Source organism: Semicossyphus pulcher, unplaced genomic scaffold (assembly GCF_022749685.1).
Source record: "Semicossyphus pulcher isolate SPU_LCO1_2020_fin unplaced genomic scaffold, fSemPul1.0.p SCAF_11, whole genome shotgun sequence".
Taxonomy (NCBI): domain Eukaryota; kingdom Metazoa; phylum Chordata; class Actinopteri; order Labriformes; family Labridae; genus Semicossyphus; species Semicossyphus pulcher.
In genome coordinates, this window is record NW_027211615.1 from 13,593,705 (window position 1) to 13,608,295 (window position 14,591).

A 14,591-nucleotide genomic window follows, 5' to 3' on the forward strand; every position below is an offset into this window, starting at 1 on the left:
ATGTGGCGATGAATAAATACATAAAAGGTGTTCCGGCGTCAGGCTGTCAAGAGACGGTCAAACCCACAGCAGATTTAGTGTTTGTAATCTGACACGTGATCAGGAGATGCTTTCACCCCGGTCAAGTCAATTATTCCAGGTTCTGTCATTAATGCACGACGAGAGACTACAGGCCCAGATGTTGTTAATATTGTGTCTTTTAATACCAAAGAAGAAGAGTCAGTCATTGTTAACAATGCTCTAGAAAATGTATTTATTTGCCTTAATGAGTGTGTAAATATAAGTTAAAATCAATTCTTGACGTGTAAGTAAATTAAAAATGAAATTACAGGCCCTAATGAAATAAAAAAAATACATAACAGAAAAAAACAAATCAAAAGGCCCAGATGAGAGTGAAAGAGTTCAGAGTTGAGCGACTAAAATTACCTCCAGCATCTCATGAGAAGCTATCACAGAGACGTTTCATTAGAGGTGAATGAAGACAGATCAATGACCCCACCAATAGCTATGCTAATGAGGTCTCTACATGAGCCACGCGCACGTGCCGCTGACGTCCATGAATCACATCCTTCCACTGAGATCAGGATGCAGCCAGAAAACACACATGTGCATCACACCTCACTGCTTCCTAACCCAAAGCATCTTCACTTCTCTCTGATTTAGAAACATATAATCTGAACTCAGCACAGAACAGATAAAAAAAAACATCTTCAGATTCAGGAGAAATATGAATAGGCTGATAGGTGAGACATAATCACTTACAATAATTGTATAGTAATGTTGACCTAATTCATAAATTACTTTTTAGCCTTCAAGGCATGTCAACTTTATTGTCATTCATCCACATACAAGGTATACAGCTGAAGAAAAAAAAAATAGTACAAATAACAAGACAATAGACAAACAAAACAACATACTGGTGGTGCATTGTTTGTTGTTTATTTAGTTATGATATGAATATGCAGTGTAATATGAATATGAACTGTCACTGCAATAGTTCTTGTGCCACTGTAGTTCTAAAAGTGTATAGTAGCAGTAGTAGGCTATATATTAACAAGGTATAATGTAGTTGTAGCATAACAGTATAAACATAAATAAAATATTCATAAATATATTATGTGGTTTTTCTTTTGTAATTAGCTATAACGGAACATTTGTTGCTGTTCTGATGTAAGTCTTTTCTTTGTTTAATGTACCAGCAACATAAAAAGCAAGTTATAATGTTGAAATAAATTATACCAATTAAAAAAACATTTCTGGTTTTATGTGAGGTTGTGCAATGGATAGATTCATGAAAAAGTCATTCTAAATATTACAGTTAAGTTTGTATTTATTACGTTATTTTAGAATTTCTTTCCAGTATATTTTTATGCATAAAGGTTTCATGAGTGTGAACATGGATGTTTTTGCCACTTGTTTTATGTCTCATTGTGGTTATTTAATGTTTCTGGTTTTCTGGTTTTATGTGAACTCACCAAAGCATTTTCCTTTCAGCTACATGAAAATAGTCACATAATGTGCAATAATAAAATAGAATAATGGAATAATAAAATTTTGAGAATAGAAAAATCTCATATCCATCTAATTTCTACCGTTTTTTCTCTTCTTTTATGCCTTCCTTCTGTTCCTGCAGTAAATCACACATCACCTATAAAGGCGTGAATGTACAAAAATATACCCAGATGTGGACAGCAAATGTGCCCGATGTAACCACACGCCTGCCGATCACAGCCACTTGTTTTACTTTTGTCAGAAATTACAAAAGTTCTGGGGAATCTTCTTTAAGACTATCTGATGTCCTAAAAATCAACCTACAACTTTGTACCTTGACTGCCATCTTTGGGGTCCCTGTAGACCCGGCAAACATAAATTCCGAACAGGCAGATGTAATTGCGTTGTCTTCCCTCCTGGCACGTAGAAGAATTCTTCTTTCATGGAAACTATCCATTCCTCCATCAGTGTCTTCCTGGTTGGGTGACCTGAGGTTCTATTTCAAACTGGTTCAGGTTCAGTTTAAGTTTAATGGTGGCAACCGTTTATATCATATTTCAACAATTTAAAAAGGCTTCCAATTGATCTGCCTTAATTCTCTCAGTTCCCTCATCAGTATAATACCGAAGGAATAGCAATTATGTCCAATTTTATTTATTTACTTTGTTTGGGTTAATTTTTTATTTAATTATTTTATTTAACTTTTTTATTTTTCTGTATTTCTTTTAATAACTTTTAGCCTTTGTATCTTTGAGTACTGGCTACTTTTGCTGTGTCCCACCTGTGGGCTAATTAACAAGAAGTAACCTGCTTGTGTGCAACTATATATTTCATTACAGCCTTATATTTTTCTTATGTATAGTTCTGTAAGATCTGTTCATTCCTAGCCCGTGTTATCAATGGTTATTTGGTTTCTAAGTATGTAAGTTTTATGCTTTTACTTTGGTCTATTTGTATTACAAATACAACATTAATTGCAGACCCAAGGATCGTGTTGGGGGGTGGGTGGAGGATAGATGGATGGTGGTGTTGTGTATGTGTGATGTGTGGGGCTGGGGGTGGGGTCTCACTGTCTATGCCATTGTTAATGTAACTACGCATAAAAAAACTTCAATAAAATTGTATGAGGAAGAATGAATGTACAAAGAAAAGTTCAATATTTCGTTAGCTGGCTAATTACCAGTTTGCTGGGAGCACTTAAAGGTGACTTAGTGCCTCAGTGTTTTTGTTGCTTGTTGCTGCATGTTGTGCAGATAACTGTACATATAATTCCACTTTTGCAATCATTAGAATATTGATATATTCCTACAGTAATGTGTTTATTTTGTCAAGATACATATTTGAAAACCAAACTAACTATGAGTGTAATGAAATATGTCAAACTCTTAACTCGGGCCATTTTAGAGTTTTGACCCAGCAGAAACAACAAACAAACAAACACCCTTTAATTAAGCTTAATAAGGCTCATAAACTGATATTCATAAGGTTTAAATATTTAGAACAGGTCGTTTTATAATGTAGCTGAGTGTGGTTATTTCACAAGTCTGTTTGTTTTGTACGATCTCACCAAAGTATATTAATGTTAGACACACGAAACACCAAAATAAAAAGTCATGTTAAATGTTTTAAAATTTAACAAACCAAATTTTTAATCAAGGTTCAAATTCAAATTTTTGGGCCAATTTAGAGTCTCCAATTTACCTGAGCTACATGTTTTTGGACTGTGGGAGGAAACCGGGGCACCCGGAGGAAACCCACACAAACACTAGTTAAACTAGCTTAACTGAAACATGGCTGCAATACTGGAGGTTTTTGGTCAGGAGGAGGAAAACTGCAATTTAACGATCAAGAGATTATTAAAACCAGCAGATGATGTGATACATTTCTCTGATGATGCGCTTATATCCATCTATCGAATGCCGCGGCGTATGATATTGGATTTGGTTGAGCGGCTAAGACCCCAACTGGAAAGACCAACCTGTCGTCATGGAGCTTCACCTGTCATACTGCAGGTTACAAGTGCCCCTCAGTGTTTTTGCTAAGGGAGACTTTCAGTCCGAACTTGGGGACTTGTCGTCTTCTTCTCAGCCGTCCAGATCCCGCAACCTGACTGAGGTTGTGACAGCCATATCTGGACTTGCAACGGAGTACATTCATTTCCCCATCAACCCTGCTGAAGTCAACCACAAGAAGAATTCGTTTTTCCAACAAAGTGGGATGCCAGGAGTGACTGGTTGATGGATCACTGTTTCCTATTAAATCCCCTAATGGCCCAGAAGAACCAGCTTTTGTTTGCCGGAAAGGATATCATGCCATAAATGTGCAGGCAATTGGCGACAACAACACGGTAAGCCATGTACAATAGAGCATATTCTTGTATAACTCTTTATCCAATGTTGTGTGTATTGAGCCGTCTAAAATTGTATTTGATATTACAGGTTATTCGCCATTTGGTAGCAAGGTGGCCCGGCTTAACCCGTGACGCCTTCATTTTTAACACAAGGTAAACATACACTTTCCAATTTTGACTGCAAATATTTAGCAAATAGTGACATATTGTTATACTTTTCCAATAGCAACATCAACCAATACTTCCAGGAAGGTAGAGGACCTTCTGGCTGGCTTCTGGGAGATTCAGCTTACCACCTTACCACCTAATGGGCCGGTTTCACAGACAAGGCTTTAATTAAGCCAGGAGTAGGCCTTAATGTGTACTAGTCAAACCAGGACATTTAAGTGGCTTTCACGGATGTGGCTTAAGTTTAGCTTAGTTAGTCCGTGACTATGGAGTCCGGGAGTAAGATAAGTAAGCCTAAATGAGAACACCTTGGTTAAGCCTCATTAGGTTAAGTATGAGCACATGCTGTTGGTCTAATGGTGCTCATAAAAACCCGGAATGGAATGGAAAACACCATTACTGGTGTGAATCTTGAGAAGACACAATGGCAGAGGCAAAAAGAAGTCGTTCAAAAAACTCTACTAAAACAAATTGTGTCAAATCATCCAGTAATTGAAATTAAATGCCATACTACTGCTTCTGAGAAAAAGAAAAAGACTAGTTGGGCTGCAATTTGCAGTGAATTCAACGCGAATGAAAATGTCACAAAAAGAACAATACAACAACTTCAGGTGAGACATCTTCATTGTATCAGTACTCGTTATATTCATATTTTTCAAACATCACTTATGCTGAATGATTACTGCCTTTATAGACTCTGTGGAAGAACCTGAAACTGGCTTTAAAAAGAGAGACTGCAGAGAACAGAAGACAGCGATTTAATACCGGTGGTGGCCCCCCCAAAAAGACAAGACTGATGAATTGAGTGACTTGCTGTCAGGAATAATAGAGCATCAGCAACCTCTGGATGGTATACCTGATGATGACCATTTGGACAGTTCAGATAAAGAACTTAGCACAAATGGTAAATATGACAAATAAAGTAAATTGGTTACTTTCTTTGGTAAATATATTCAAGTCAATCTTTCTTCTTATTTTATTCTAAGGACCATATGACTTTATTTGTGCTTCTAACGGTGTTCTTTTTCCAGAGGAAATGAGTCAGAACAGCTTGGAAGAGCCGGTGCACAGCGAGTGTATACCCTCCACATCTGCCATAGCATCTGTGAGAGAAGATGCTGCCACCACCTTTCATCAGAGAACAAAAAAGATGACCATGAAAAGTTAGCCAGAGAATTTCATGAGCAGAAAATGAAATATCTGAAGGAAGAGCATGAAATTAAAATGAAAATTCTACAGGTTGAATTGGATATGAAGTTGGAAGAGAGAGCTATGGTCCAAAAAAGATACAGTTCTGAGACAATTGTGATCACCGGCCATGGTGAACAATATGACATGTAAAAAAAATAAATGTTTTGTCATTTGGATATTCATGAGCGTCAGTATTGCATCACCACAAACTACATCTTAAGCCAGCCATGGTTTTGAAACCTATTTAATGTAGTTGCACACTATTTTTATATTGTACAGAAAAACATTATCAAAGCAAAAATAACCCATAATGAATACATTCAATATTTAAATGCGCTCATCTAGTTGAAATGCTGCAATGTGAAAGCATGTCTGTATGCAAGTCCTCGTTGGTCATTGTTTGCCTCAGCCATGGGCACATCTGCTTGGTCCTGATCTTCCATTGGAGGATCAGGACAGAAAATGCTGCTTCAGGTAGTTATGCAGCACTGCTGTAGCAATGATCACCATGCAGCATCTTCTTGGCCTGAAACGAAGTGTATTGCGTAAACACTGGAATCTATTTTTCCAGACTCCAAACATACACTCAACCATCCCTCTAGTGCGGATATGAGCTCTGTTGTATCTTTGCTGCGCAGCTGTTGTGGGATTTATGTATGGGGTAAATAAAAAGTTGCTCTGACCATATCCACTGTCACCAAGGAGTAGTCCACTATGTTGTCCTCTCTGAAGCTGAGCACACAATGAAGAGTTGAGGAAAATCCTTGAATCATGAGTAGCACCTTTCCAACGGGCAGCAATGTTTGAAAACTCTAAATTAGGAGTGCATACACCCTGAACATTGATGGAAAACCAGTTCTTACGGTTTCTGTACTCCTCAGCATCGGGAGTTGATGGACACTTGATGGGAACATGACATCCATCTACACAGCCAATCACTCCTGGGAAGTGCCCATATTCATAGAATTGCACTTTGTAGTTAGCTTGGCCAGCAGCATCAGGGAACCTGATGTAAATACTCCTCAGTTCACAAATGGCTCTGCATACTTTGTGAACTATTCTGCATACAGTTGCTTCACTGGCACCACACAAATCACCAGTTTCACGATGAAAGATTCCAGATGCCAAAAACCTCAAAGTGATCAGAACTTGGAGAGCAGTGGGTAAAGGCCTTCCTCTTTGAGACAGAGTGGAAAGTCTAGGTTCAAGCAAACATATCATCTCCAATGCATTTTCTTTGTACATACGAAAGCGGTCTCGAAAAGTTATTTCATCAAAGTAATTTAATGGATCACTCCTATCCACAAGTACTTGTCTGGCTGGCCTCTGTACTGCATGTCGGTCTTCATTGAGATAGTCCAAATAGTCCATGCTTCTTCACAAACAGTACTAAGCAGAAGTTAAACCTGCCTCTTTGAAGGATTAATTTAAGCTTCAATTTAGTCCTGGAGTAGCTCTAGTCCTCCCTCTTGCAATCAGCTTAGTTTAATCCAGAATAGGCTAAGTCTATGACTATTTTAAAATAGGTCTGTGCAAGTCGCTTTAAGTTAAGACAGCTCAAACAGGCACTTTAGTCTGGGACTAGGCTTAAGCCTTGTCTGTGAAACCGGCCCAATGACTCCTGTGTTAATCTTAATCTTTACTGTACTTTTAAAGTGGAGATGCCATGGCATGAGTGGGGGCTACCTACAATACTCTCCTGAAGAGATTGTTCTTTTCATAAAGGCAACAGCAGTCCTCCATAATATGTGTCGCATGGCTAACCTCCCAGAGCCTGACATCTAGTTTGAAGCAGAGGATGACAACACTGCCCCAAATGGTCATGACCAGGCTCATCTGATTGGCCATAACACCTGAAACATGCTGATTCAGACACATTTTGCAGTCAATTAAGAGAGCAAACATGACAATAGCGATATAACACTAACAGAGCCCCAAAATATTGTTATCACAAAATGATTTATTGTCCTTAAAAATGTATTATAATATCGTTTCATCAGATCTCAAACAATTGTGTTCTATGTATCATTCTAACTATCAAACAAATTGATTTCACTACTGTTTCTTACACATCAAATAAATATTTTAACTTGCACTCTTTGCATATTCCATTTCTTATCAGTTCAAATCGTTCTTTCTCTACTGCAAGTCTCTCTCTTTGGACTTGGAGGACATCTCTCTGTAACTGATGTTTCTCTCTTTCGATCTGTAAATCTCCTGCATGCTGGGTTTTCTCTTCTTTGCTATAAAGAAAAGGTCATGAAAAGTTTAATTATCAGCACCATCAAATGAGCCCGGTTCTGACCATAGCCACATTAAGCAATGAAAGGCTACAATAACAAAATAGACAAGGCAATACACGTCAGTGCTGCCTGATAAGGGTATGATCAGGGCGGGGGGAGGTCAGTGTTTTCTTCAATGCTCATCTCTTCCACCAATTTTAGTACCACTACTGCCTCATCCTCGCCCATGCTGTCGTCAGCTGCTGGCAAGCCGACTTCACAGCCTCCCAAGATGCCTATTTAATTGTGGAAAAAAGTGTACGAGTGTTACGCATCCACTTGCATTTTTGACCGGTTACAATGTAGCTTAAGCTAGCGTTAATGTTGCTACAAAATCAATACGCCGGGGACACATTCATAACTAAGTTTCTGGTTACGGTTACATTGTTAAAGACCAACCGTTACCGCTATCTGGCAAGCACATGTCTAACCATTTATACGTCGTCTCAGAAGAGGCAACATTAGATATGTCCATATTCATGATATGAAGTAATTTCATTTACCATCTGTGTGCACTCTTCCAACCACTCCGAGGATGCGAAGATCAATGTCCGAAAGCGGTTGAGCCTCTGATAAACCTGTTGTGTATTGCCCCCAGCAGTTTGTTACGCTGAGCAAAGTCTTCCGCTTTTTTTTGACCTCGTCAACTCCGCGGGGGACACCGCAGACAGACGTTACTGCCTCGGTCACTTCAGCCCACTGTTGACAGACGACAGTGATGATGACAGTGATGATGACAGACGACAGTGACGATGACATAGATGATGACAGTGATGATGACAGTGATGACGACAGAGATGATGACAGAGATGATGACAGTGATGATGACATTGATGACGACTGAGATGAATATGGAGATGATGACAGAGATGACGACTGAGATGATGACAGAGATGACAACAGATATGACAGTGATGATGACAGAGATGACGACTGATATTGCCATATTACCCCTCTAGAACATTGCGCTCCCAGGATGCAGGCCTGCTTGTGGTACCTAAAGTCTCTAAGAGTAGTGTTGGAGGTAGAGCCTTCAATTACCAGGCCCCCCTCCTCTGGAACAATCTACCAGTCAAGGTCCGGGAGGCAGACACCCTCTCTTCTTTAAAGAGTAGACAAAAAACTTTCCTCTTTGATAAAGCTTATAGTTAGGGCTGGCTCAGGCTTGGACTAGCCCATAGTTATGTTGCTATAGGTTTAGACTGCCGGGGGGATCTGACACACCAAGCTTCTCTCTCTCTCTCTCTCTCTCTCTCTCTCTCTCTGTGTTTCTCTCTCTCTCTCTCTCCCACTCTCTCCCTCTCTCCCTCTCTCTCTCTCTCTGTCATATAAATGCAGCTCATTAACTCTGTATCTTCTGGTCCCATTAACATTACTAACCATATATCTTCCCGGGAGTTCTCGTGCTCCCCTGTCCTGTAGGTTCCTGGAGATCGTTGCTGCAGACCACCTGCTGCTGTGGACCTGCTCGACTGCAACAACTACTAACATCAGTCTTCCCCATAGTATCATTATTGTTGCTGCTAATGCTAATAGTAGACCTGTTGACTTCAAATGTTACAATTACGATTACCTCAGCCTTTATCATTACTCTGCTTCTCTCGCTAATTTATTTATTTTGCTTATCTTCACCCTAGTCTACCACTATTATTGGCATTGTAACCATAAGTATATGTCTGTTGTTGTTCAGGTAACAAGGACATATGTTGTTGTTTCTCTCTTTGCCTGTCTCTATCCTGCATCTCCTTCTATCCCATTTTCGGCCCATCCAGGCGAGGCAGATGGCTGTTCAACATGAGTCTCGTTCTGCTCGAGGTTTCTGCCTGTTAAAAGGAAGTTTTTCTGCCAATGTGCCGAATATTGCTAAGTGCTACTCATGGTGATTCATGTTAGGCCTCTCTTTAAATAACATAACAAAGAGTCGGTCTAGACCTGCTCTTTTTGTAAAGTGTCTCAAAATAACTCTGGTTATGATTTGGCGCTGTACAAATAAAATTTGACTTGACTTGACTTTTGACTTGATATGACGACAGATATGACAGAGATGATGACAGTGATGATGACAGAGATGATGACAGATATGACAGTGAAGATGACAGATAGGACAGTGTTGATGACAGAGATGACGACTGATATGACAGAGATGATGACAGTGTTGATGACAGAGATGATGACAGTGTTGATGACAGAGATGATGACAGATAGGACAGTGATGATGACAGATAGGACAGTGTTGATGACAGAGATGACGACTGATATGACAGAGATGATGACAGTGATGCTGACGGAGATGACGACAATGATGACGACAATGATGATGACAATGATGATGACATAGATGACGACTGATATGACGGAGATGATGACAGTGATGATGACAGTGATTATGACAGACATGACGACTGATATGATGACAGACGTGACGACAGATATGACAGCAATGATGACAGATGATGACAGAAATGATGACAGTGATGATGACATAGATGACAGAGATGACGAGAGACATGACAACTGATATGATGACAAACATGACGACAGATATGACAGCAATGATGACAATGATGATGACATAGATGATGACAGAGATGACAACAGCTACGATGACAGAAATGATGACAGAGATGACGACAGATATGACATAGATGATGACAGTGATTATGACAGACATGACAACTGATATGATGACAAACATGACGACAGATATGACAGCAATGATGACAATGATGATGACATAGATGATGACAGAGATGATGACAGATATGATGACAGAAATGACGACAGATATGATAGCAATGATGACGGTGATGATGACAGAGATGATGCCAGATGACGACAGAAATGATGACAATGATGATGACATAGATGATGATAGATGATGACATAGATGACAACAGATATGACATAGATGATGACAATGATGATGACAGATGATGACAGATGATGACAGAAATGATGACAATGATGATAACATAGATGACGACTGATATGACAGAGATGATGACAGGGATTATGACAGACATGACGACTGATATGATGACAGACAGGATGACAGATATGACAGCAATGATGACGGCGATGATGACAGTGATGATGACAGATGATGACAGAAATGATGACATTGATGATGACATAGATGACGACTGATATGACAGAGATGACGACAGATATGACAGCGATGATGACAGATGATGACAGAGATGATGACAGTGATAATGACAGATGATGACAGAAATGATGACAATGATGATAACATAGATGATGCCAGAGATGACAACAGATATGACATAGGTGATGACAGTGATGATGACAGAGATGACGACAGATATGACAGTGATGATGGCAGAGATGACAACAGAGATGACGACAGAGATGACAACAGAGATGACAACAGAGATGATGACAGATGATGACAGAAATGATGACAATGACAGAGCTGTTGAACACGTTCAAAACTGGTTAAAAAGTGAAAGTTTTTTCACCAACTATTTGAAGACGTTGAAGAAACTTTTATGTTTAGACCAGTTTTCACCTGCTTCTGTCACAAGATTCATCACATACTCACACACATATTTATTGCAATTTTTGAAGTCTCATAGCAGCTAAAATGATTATACAAGTGAGCAGTGCATCACAGTCACCAACAACATTTTTGGCAAAACAGGTTGACCTGGATTTGATTCAGCGATAGCTGCACTCAACCCTCTCAGCTACCATGTTGTCTTGTGAAATAGCCTTCCATCAGGTACCTGCAAGCAATTTTGCGGCTAATAAAAGGCTAATAGCCATTAATACGTAGACCTGGCATCTGGGCTTAAACATGGAAAAATTTGGGCTATTAGTGAAATTTCAGTAGACGTCTATTTAAACACTTTGATTAAATGTTTGTGTTTAGACCAGATTATATCTGCCACAGTATGCATTAAATTACACATCACCTATAAAGGTGTGAATGTACAAAGAAAAAGTCAATATTTCTTTAAATCTTGTTAGCTGGCTAATTACCAGTTTGCTGGGAGCACTTAAAGGTGACTTAGTGCCTCAGTGTTTTTGTTGCTTGTTGCTGCATGTTGTGCAAATAACTGTACATATAATTCCACTTTTGCAATCATTAGAATCCTACAGTAATGTGTTTATTTATTATTTGTTTTGTATGATCTCACCAAAGTATATTAATGTTAGACACACGAAAAACCAAAATAATAAATGTTTTATTTAACAAACCAAGGTTATTCAAGGTTCAAATTCAAATTTTTGGGCCAATTTAGAGTCTCCAATTTACCTGAGCTACATGTTTTTGGACTGTGGGAGGAAACCGGGGCACCCGGAGGAAACCCACACAAACACGGGGAGAACATGCAAACTCCTCACAGAAGGAGCAGCTTTAAAAGCAACGTATAGTCTGCTTTAAAAGCTGCTCCTTCTAAGTGTGAGGGGTCAGTGCTAGCCACCAACCGCCACCGTGCTGCCCTGCTTAACTGTCAGTTGTCCTGTCCCTGCCTCCTGTCCCTTCCTCATCTTCATGATGCTCTTCTCCAGGTAGCATCGATCCTTCTCTGAGACGATTGTCGTCCACAGGTCCATGAAGTTCTTCTGACGGATGAATTCTTGGAGGATGGCGAGTCCGTGGGGCCTGAGGAGAGATAAGTTACCTGTTTAGCACTTTAGTGTTCCAACACGAGATTGAACAACGACAATTTCTCAAACCAGAAGACATCAGATCACAGAGTCCTGAACCTTGTGAATTAACAGCACAGCTTGATTACTAACCTGACTTCAGCCGAATGGTCCACTGCCATCTTGTTGGCGGACATCACAAAGCGCTTGGTGAAGGTCTTTCCTGATGTCAAGATGGCCTTCGCTCCAAGTATGTCAGCTAGCAGGTGTATCTGCTGAGCGTTGGCGGCTCTCACTGCAGGGCACAGGTGGCTGAGAAAGGACACAAACAAACAAAAATCACTTTGTTTCATTTAATTTAATTAAAAATGCTAGTAATACACTTATTAATAACTTAAATATGTTCTGATCCGTCTGTCTTACCTTAGCCCTGTGTTCAGCAGAGCGTTCAGGACGGGACCTGGGCTGCAGTTCATCACCATCGCCTCCAGGGCGATGTTGGCCTGCTGCTGAAGGAAAGCGCTTCCACTGGCCTGTGCAATCTTCAGCAGCAGAGCGCAGCCTATCTTGTCCACCAGAACGTCCATGTCCTTCTGCAGGTAAACGTACAGATAGACGATGGTGTCCATCGCTGCAGTGGCCACCGAGGTGTGCAGATTTTTAACCTGGAGAGTAAGAACAAAGATCAACAGTCAGTGGTCTCACTTCAGGAATGTGCACATTAATAGACACATAAAACAAATTAAATGATTTAATGAGATGAAATAATTTCCTTACTTCCTCTTTCACGGCGTAACACACTTCATGGAGTTTTCCCCTCACTTTGTCTGGATGGTTCTGCACCAGAGCTTGGACGATCTTAAGTCCTTCTGTCTTCTTCTCCCTGGTGCTGGTTTTTTGGGAGGAGCTGGAGTGACGGGCGTCGTTTTGTTGGCGATCTTCGGTGGGGTTGGTCTTTGAGGAGGAGCTTGACAGACAGGTGCCAGTAAACCATTTCTTTTAGGAGCAGCTGGAAGTTGAGGTAAACTGACACCTAAGGCCTGTTGCAAGTTCTCCAGTCCTTTCTGGACTTTCCCCACCTCTCCTGCAACCGTCTGGAGTCTGTATCCACCGCCGACTGATTTTTCTGTTCGGATAAAGATACAAGCATTCATCAGTAACATTTCTACCATCTTCATCTGTCAACATTTACAGGACTAATGAAAAGATATATCAGGAATTTTCAGATTGTCTACAACAACATACCTGCTCCACTGATGTTCATCTGACTGACAGGGAGACGGGGGGATACTCTTCTCCTGGGTCGTGGAGCTGCTGGACGAGGAGTGAACGGCCTTTGAGGAGTTATGATGTATGGGATTTCCTGCAGCTCACAGGGAGTTTGGGTATCCACTGAGCTGAGGGTGTCATCAGAGCTGCTTGAATGTGAGGGGCTGCAGGTCTGGTGTACCCTAAGATAGACCTCCTCTTCCTCTTCATCAACTGGTCTCATCTGACGTTGCTGAGTCCTTGAAGAGTGTCTGACTCTCTGTTTTAGGACGGACGAGTCAGGTCTTGGGTGTCTTGGGGGTTGAGGTAAATTAAGCGGGCCCTGCTGGTGCTGAAGTCCCAGTCTCTGTAAGACAACGCTGGTGCGAGCATTGTCTGCAGCACACAGCGTGTCCGTTTGACGTAACAGAGCTTCCCTCTGAGTCGCCTGTAAATTCAGGTTTGTGGTTAGTTGAGTTGAAATAACATTTCAGTATGATAATTTCTTTCAATCAAAGTTCACCATCAAGCTTTTTTGTTTTTACAAATAAAAAGAAGAAAAACTAAACAAATACAACATTCAGTTATTTAGTAGTTAATCAGGAATTTATCAGAGTTTAAATTGAACCTTTATCTTGTATCTTTATGCTTTCCATTAATGTACTGTAGTTTTTCATTGCTGTATTTTTGAGTATCTAACAGATTAGGTCTTATAAACCATAAACTCCATGTTGCTCATGAAATGTAAATGTAGGATATCGCTTAGTTATTCTACAGTACATGATCTAAGGTATATTTACAGTATTACAAAATAGATAAATATATTTTAAGTACAGAAGAGAGTCTCCACTCTACATGGCTTAAAATGGGAATCATTTCTCTGTTTTCATGAGACTTATTGTTTGGCAGCATTCATTTCCAAATAATAAGCATTTCACTGTAAAATGGAGAATCTAAATCTCCGAATCTCTGAATTCTGAAACTTTTTAACCAGTTATATCACTTCACAAGAAATTTTCTGCAGAGCAATAAGCAGCTCTGTATGCATCTCTAAAAAATAGTCAAACATAAACAGCAGAAAGCTTGGAGAATAAAACTTACATTTCCTTTGTCATTCGGCATCTTGTTGTTCTTTTTAAACCAACTGCAGATGTTGGAAAACATGGCTTTTGCAAAAGTGTTTCACCAACGAGTTAAAATACTGTGTATGTTAACTTGTCGAGATGTGAGTGAGTCTGAAGCCT